The sequence below is a fragment of the Gossypium arboreum genome, chromosome 5 (assembly GCF_025698485.1).
Source record: "Gossypium arboreum isolate Shixiya-1 chromosome 5, ASM2569848v2, whole genome shotgun sequence".
Lineage (NCBI taxonomy): Eukaryota > Viridiplantae > Streptophyta > Magnoliopsida > Malvales > Malvaceae > Gossypium > Gossypium arboreum.
This window is the reverse complement of record NC_069074.1, coordinates 69562576-69570826: the sequence shown is the minus strand read 5'-3', so window position 1 is coordinate 69570826 and position 8251 is coordinate 69562576. Positions and strand designations below refer to the sequence as shown.

Sequence of the window (8251 nt, the reverse complement as noted above, 5' to 3'; positions counted from 1 at the left end):
TTTTCGCAGAATCGAAGTCTAGCTACGATTTGATCTCTTATCAGATTTTCCTATGGTTTCAGTATCATTCTATCTAGAGTATCCTAATAGGGTTTCAGTACAGACAGATAATTCAAAAAAATATTCAGAAAAGTTCAGAGTAATACTTACAGACTTGAGCCGGAGATTCGGAATGCCACCTTCTAAAGATCTAAATTTTGAAAATCGAGTTTTTCGCATTCTTTATAAAATTTTTGTTTTCAAAAATCTTTATTTTTGTAAACCCATTCCACAGCCGAGTTGTTGCAACCTAGGCTCTGATACCACTAAATGTAACACCCCAAACCCGGCCCAGACATTATGGCCAGATCCGACATGCCACATCGAAGCGTTCAAAACATTTTATATTGTTGATCTAGAAAAACCTACTTAGTGCTTTAAAAGATAATTTCATTATAGGTTAAAGTGAATGGAAGCTGTGCACCAGGTAGGAAACCAAAAAAGAGGAGGTGAGTCTATCAGACTACTCAAGTACCAAGCTCCCTTTGGATCCAATCCTAGACATGCACACCGCCATTGCCACACCTTAACGTCATGTATATTTCTAGGAAACCGATTTGATTAAGTCATTTTTAGGAAAAGTGATTAATTTTGGAAAATACTTTCATTGCGGAAGCTTTGCTTATTGTCGTGTTCTTTTGAAATCAATTGTTGTTTTTTTTTTTTGAAAACGCGCCCTAAAGCTATCCAATTTCAACAGTTAAAATAAGTAATACCTATCTTAGTAATACATATTAAAACCATCAAAAATAATTAAGCGGCCTTATTACATTTAAAAACCCAAAACTTCAAACGTAAATAAAAGGATGTCCAGTTCACCAGAAGAAAATCAAACTTTCAGAACGGGTGGCCACTCCGAATTCCCTCACAGCTCCAAGCCCACTATGGTTGGAGATTACCAGCGTGGATGAAAATAAAAAGGGTGAGTTTGGGGAAACTCAGTGTGTAAGGAAAACCCATTCAAAGACCAAGTCAGCTCAAGCCTATTGGGCCTAAGCCCATTCAGTAACATGGTCTTGGACGAGCCCTTTTGATTACAATAAAGCGGGCCTTAACCCTTATTCAGATAACAAGATGGCCCATAGGCCCATTTCAAAATACATGCAACATCAATAACATATGCAAGCCCATTTGGGAGACTACTTAACCCACCAACCACTACACTCCACCCGTACCACCCCTACACTCCATGTGGGAATAGCTCAACCCACCCATTTAACACTCCACGATTCTGACCTTGCTACTCGATTAACGATAAATTGAGGCAAAGCCTCCAATCGTGGTCAAGCCACTTTTAGTACTTCCTCCATCAATATCCCAATCCCATGCATCAGATAATAACAACATGGCATGTAGTAAATAACAACAGTCAAACATGCATTTAGGTCAATTTAACCTTAGGGGTATTTCGGTAATTTATCTACTAAGGGTAAAACGTAAATTTTCCAGATTTTAAAGGTATTTCATAATTTATCTATTTTAGGGTTTTCATGCATATTCCTACTTTTCACGTACTAACAGAATCACGTACCGAGGGTTCTTACCGAATTGGGTCCGTTGGCCCATCATTCTAATTTTGGCCCATTAAGCCCCAAAATATCGAGGGCACAGAAATCATGCACTTTGCAGTCCAAATTTTGCAGCTTACCAAAAACATTAATCGATTTACCTCACGAGCATTCGCACACTTTCGCAAATCTACAAAATACCGGTTTTCGGCATTTCGACTTTTCGACTTTTGCCGATCCGGACTAAGAAAGAGGGTATTAGTTACACACTGCTTATGCGACGATATCTTGACGAGATCCATACACGAACCGCCTACAATTGGATTACTAACACGTTAATCTAACTATTCAAATACAAACTACGTATTAACCCCTTACAATATTAAGCCCAACCACACCTACGGATCATAGTAAGCTTATAAGAAATCAATAAGCAACTCATTAACAAATTTTTGTCAATGTTTACCACATAATCATAATTTCACCGTAAGTTTGTCTTCACGAGCAACAGTCACTAAATCATTTATAACTGAGCTACGAAACTCCAAATCAAGTGCCGTTAATTTTCCCTGAAGATAGACTCATATATCTTATATCCATAAAATTTTCAAAATTTTTGGTTTGTCCAATCAATACCATATTTTTCTCAAAGTTTCACATGTTTCACTGTTTGACTAATTTTTCTACTCTTCATTACGAATCAAATTTCTCATTGTACAGAATTCAAAATATGTTCTCGTTTATTTCATTTGAAACTAGACTCAACAAGCTTTAATTACATAATTTATTCAGCTTCTAATTCATCTCTATTCAGCTTCTAATTCATCTCTCACAACTTATGGTGATTTTCCAAAGTCACGTTTCTGCTGCTGTCCCAAGCAGATTTATTACCAAATCACTCTTTCACACATACCTTGCATGCATGTTATTTAAACATGTATATCACCAATCAATCATCACATATCTATGATTTTACTTAAGTATAATCTCTATTTCATCATTTTAAAGCACAACATGTTAGCCAATTTTTCCCTTTAGCATCTAAGGTACATGCATGCTCATTTGTTTGGCTCAACTTCACCTATCTTCCATTTTTCATCAAAAGAACATGAAAAAACAACCATTTCCTTCATTTTAATTCATGACTAAATGCTCACAACACAACTAAAAACAAAAATATGCTTCAAGAGTTAAGGTAGAATCAAGAAGAACTCATGAACCTCAAGATAGAAGCAAACTACCATGAACTTACCTTCAATTTTCTTCCCCAAGTGACCGAACATTCAAGAGCTTTCTCCTCTCCTTTCTCTTCTCTAACTTTAGGCTATGATGAACAAAGATGGACAAAACTTTGTTCTTTTCACCCTTTTCTTTTAATAAAATTTCATATTTCATCCATTTAATTTTTAATACAAAAGACATGAAATGCCCATCATGGAACATTTACCTAAACCATTATCATGGAACATTTACCTAACCCATTATCATGGAATATTTACCTAATCCATTATCATGGAACATTTACCTAACCCATTATCAATTTGTACCATGAATTATGGATATCAAGTTCTCATATTGTCTACAACAACATGATGGCTGGCCACTTCATGTAAAATGGGAGGTTTGTCATGCAAATCCTCCTATTTTGCACTTCTATTTATTTGGCCACTTCAATTTAGCCTATAGCATTTTCAAACATTTTCACATAGGTTCTATTTCATAATTTCACCCCTTTTTCTTATGGAACAAAAATGAACTAAAATTGTCGGGTTCTATCTTAATCTTGGGCCTTCTAGAGTCCCACTAACATAATTAAACCTATGCCAACATTCATAGAATTCCCAAAAATTGGGGCGTTACAACTCTACAGACACACGGCCGTGCAACATAACCGTAAATCACACACGACCGTGTCTCTGGCCGTGTGGACAAAAATAGGCCATTTGAATAACCAATTTGCCACCCCAAAATAGGTCAACCTAAAAGCAAAGAAACAAGCATATTTGCTCTACCATTTCAGCCAATATCTATACCAAATCATACATAATTCATGCGAAAATATTACCAATCATTTCCATTCTCAATTCATACCAAAACTTAAATTAACATCATACCTAATCAAATAATCGATACATCATTCAAACATATACTATGAACTTACCAAACTTGCCATTTTTACCATTTCATTTAACCAACCAAAACATACCAAATTGTACATTGGCATCACACATTATATACCATTATCAAACTATAAGTTCAAATATAAACTAGCCAAATCACATGGCTAAATATATACATCTCAAAACATAATTCCACAACTACTAGTCTATACATGCCATACTTCAAAATCTACATTTTCAAAATACCAAAAATGGGGTTCGATGGTGTAGTGACGATCCTTAATAATCCCCGAGCTTGAAGTAGTTTCGATATCTATAAAACAATGCAAACACACATAAAGTAACCTTTCAAAAGCTTATTAAATTCGTACCAAAAATCATCAATACATAAATACTTAAAAATTCTTAAATCATCTATCAAATTTATACCAACATATTCCATATGTTCATACCAAATTAATGAGCTTCACATACATAATATCATCTACCACATAAGTATCATACATACCTGAATATTTTCATACTTATTCACTTTCATTCTCACCTTTCGTTTAAATATTTTAAGACTTTCTGCAAATTATTCGTGCTTTGAACATCCGCACACTTAGTGCCATCTCAATTAACAGAACAAAATCGATATCGCACACTTAGTGCCTCTTATAGCCGGATCTAGTTTAAATCACACACTTAGTGCCAAATATCATTGATTTACCATCGTATTAATCCAAATCAAGAATATATATACAATCCATGTAATAGCCCGATTTTGGGTCTAGTCGGAACAGTGGTTTCGGGACCACAAACCCGACGAAAAAAAATTTTTATTATATTTTTATAGTCTATAAATTTATGAAAATATTTCGTAAAAATTTCATTCGAAAATTTTGACGTTTGAGCACTCAATTTAGTCAAAAGGACTAAATTGTAAAAAGTGCAAAAGTTGAGTTCTTTATATATGAGGTACCTAATTGTTATGAGTTTTAAATTGAAAGTCCTTATGTGACAATTATTCCTTTAATAAGTTAGTGAATGGATATTTGTTTGGTATTTTGAAATTTGGTTGAAATAAAAGGGTAATTTTGTAAATTAATTAAAATAACCTAATAAGACAAATGATAAAAGCTATCATTTTTTTCATTCTTTCTTCTTCAACCGTGGAAAGAACTGAAAATGGCAGCCATGGATGAGCTCCATTCAGCCAAGCTTCTATGGCTTATATAGGTACGGTTTTGTCCGCTTTTAATGATTTTCGTATTTTGAGATCCCCAAGCTTAAATTTTCTATTTCTACCAATTGATTGAAGAGAAATTAGAGTTTAAAATTTACCCATTCATGATATGATTGTATTTTGATGATTTATAGTGGATAATGAATGTTTTATGTGTTAAATATGAGTTTTATTCAATGAATTTCGATAAAAATGTCAAAAGGGGTTAAATTGTGAAAGTTACAAATTGGTCATAAGTGTGTGAATTAGTGAAAATTTGGAGTTTCCATAGAAGAGAAAATGTTCAGCATGTCTTAAACCTTATAGAAATTGAATAAAAATTAATTTACGAGCATTGGGGCAAAAGTGCAAATATGCAAAAGTTTAGGGTCAAAATGAAAATTTGTAAAAATATGATTTTTAGACCCATATGAATATTGTGACTGATTGGTAGGCTAAATGTGATGTTATAGATGATGAAAATTGAGACTTGGACCTAGAACGGAAAGAAATCGATTTATGGACGAGTATGTCCTTTTCACATTTGTGGTATCGAGGTAAGTTCATGTGTAAATAATGTAGCATAATTATTATTTTTAAATTATTGATGTTAAATATAGGATATGGTGATTCTTATCATGAAATATATGCTTTGTGGTTATTTTGAATAAAATGCAAATTAAGTGTATTATTTGTTAAATATAAAGTGCTACCGAGTATTGGTTTGGTATTTTACGGAAGATGGCAAGGAGGCGTGTTCGAGGAAAATCCCGTTTGAACCTTAGGAATAGATTAGGATACAAGTGACATGTCACTAGAATGGTTGAGCATCCGAACTCGTTGAGTTGAGTCCGAGTTCACTTATGGATGTGGAATGTCCGAACTCGTTGAGTTGAGTCCGAGTTCGTGAGATGTAACTAGGCATCCGAACTCGTTGAGTTGAGTCCGAGTTCACTTATGGATGCGAACGCCCGAGCTCGTTGAGTTGAGTCCGAGTTCACTTATGGGCGGGTTACATGGTAGCTTGGCTACAAATATGGCACTTATGTGCAAATTATCCATGTATCCGAGTTATATTCGATGTGTTCAACGGGTAAAATTTCCATGGAATGGAAGAACACTTAAGATGTAGGTGACGTATTGGTAAGTATTGTAAAATGGACATTTTGGACAGGTATGTACTTAACCCTCGGGTTGAAAATAGATACAACAACGATAAGGTGGTAAGATCATGAATGAGTAATTTAGCCTTGACAGATTTGAGTTACTGCAGTAGTGTAACTTTGAAAATACACTAAAAATAGTGAAAAATGAGTTAGAGGCAGAATAAAATATGGGATTAAAGCTTAATGAGTCTATTTTCACATGAAAGAAACAGAGGAAGAAAAAGAATTCCATATTGTTTGATATTTTAATTCTTGTGAAACAGGGTCTGAATGAATTCGAGATCCCCTATTCTAAATTTATAAATTCACCAAAAATTGTACAAAAATTATTAAGAGCTATACCTTACATGAATGTATTCCTTATTGAGTCTATTTTTATGGGAAATAAAAATCATGGTCTTTGGAATTTTTTACAGGGAGAAATTCGGTTTGTAGTGCACAGGGGTCAGAGTGGTTGTACCCTGAAACAGGGGATACTTTAACTAATAAACTATACTATTTGGCTTAACCAAAAATTCTGGAAATTTTATGTAAGAAAGGAAAATAAGTCTAGTTTCAGGGAAAATTAACAGAACTTAATTCGGAGTTTCGTAGCTCCAGATATAAATAATTTAGTGACCGTTGCTCAGAAAGACAGCTTGTAGTGAACTTGAAAATATGTTGTAAACATTGATAAAACAAGTTAATGAGTTGCTAATTGTTTTCATATGAACTTACTAAGCGAAAGCTTACCCCCCCTTCTTTCCCATGTTTTCTAGAGTTTCCAGGTTAGCTCAGGTTGGAGGCCGTTAGAGATATTATCACCCTATCGAGTTAACGTTATCGGAGTAAGTAAACTCAAGTGATTCGAGTCTATGGCATGTATAGGGTTTTAATGTGAGTATGTAATATTATGATTTAGCCAAAGGCATTGGCTTGTTATTAAGGTAGTATTAGTCATGTAAATTGGCCTATGTCGGCTAATGACATTATGGGCCCATATGATTATTCTTATGCATGTATGTTATTATCTCTCGTGATGTGGCTTACAACATGTATGCCTAGAGATTGAATTGAGATTCATTGATAAGCTAGTAACTAATGCAGGATTAAGTGATTGGTAAATAGTTAATAATGCTTCATGAATGGTTTGTGATGTAATGATAGTTATGTCTAGTATGTGGTAATGATATGGGCAAATTCTATAATATTTATTACATAAGAAAATAACTTGAGCATATCATGTTTGTAGATGTTTAAGAGCTCATTTATGCCACGTTGTATGTTATTGGATAAGTATGTATCTATGCATGTGGTGTGAGAGTGACAAAAGGCTTGATAATTAGACTATTTCTGGCCACACGGCCTGAGCACATGGGCGTGTGAAGCCTTAACGCAAGAGATTTTTCTAAGTTTTTCATGAGTTCTCGATTGGGTCCCGAACCGCCCCGAATGCATGTATTGGGCCTCGTAAGCTCGCATAAGGGACAAATTGCATGTGAAAAGAAAAGTTTTTAATTATTTGAGATTTCATGGCCCTGTTTAGTATGGAAGTGTTAGTAAAAGTCAGGTAGCACCTCGAACCCCGTCCCGGCGTCGGATGCGGGCGAGGGGTGTTACAATCCATGTATAATCAAAGTATCAAAACATACTTATAACATCATGTTTTTCGTACGAACTTACCTCGTACTCGGAATTTTCGACTCAGACTGTTTACTCTACAATCTTCGACTTCCCGAGGTCTAAGTCTGAATCCTTCTTCTCTTGATCTATGTGTATTCAAAATTAACCCTTTTATTCACCAAATCATTCAAAACTATCCATAGACACATATTCAAGGCATTTTGCAAACTAGTCCTCACATTTTCATATTTCGACACTTTAGTACCTAATTCACAAAATCACAAAATTTTCTTGTACACAAGCTTAGCCAAATTTTCATAGCTCTCATATAAATCCATATATTTTATTTATTTCACATTTTAGTCCCTAAAAATTACATTTTTACAATTTAACCCAAAATACTCAATTTCATCAAAAATCCAAAGACAAAACATGTAAACCCAACATCAAGCTTTCATAATTCATCAACTAACATCACAAAGCTCATAGTTTCATCAATGGAACATTTCAAAATCATCATCAAAATCAGAAATTGAAGCTTGGGTTTGATAATATACGAAGCAACGATTACAAAAACGTAAAGATTACCAAAAACTGAGCAAAACATAT

The 8251-nt window shown here is 34.2% G+C and overlaps 1 long non-coding RNA gene across 2 annotated transcripts; it reads left to right on the top strand.

The window, feature by feature from the left end:
* Nucleotides 1–4817: 4817 nt before the first annotated feature.
* LOC128293216 (uncharacterized) lies at nucleotides 4818–7249 on the top strand. Of its 2 annotated transcripts, XR_008283337.1 has the most exons (3): nucleotides 4818–4888; nucleotides 5348–5431; nucleotides 6799–7249. It is a non-coding gene; the product is annotated as an uncharacterized LOC128293216 (long non-coding RNA). The 2 variants fall into 2 exon arrangements; XR_008283336.1 differs by lacking the exon at nucleotides 4818–4888 and having other exon boundaries at nucleotides 5270–5431.
* The last annotated feature ends 1002 nt before the right edge of the window (nucleotides 7250–8251 follow it).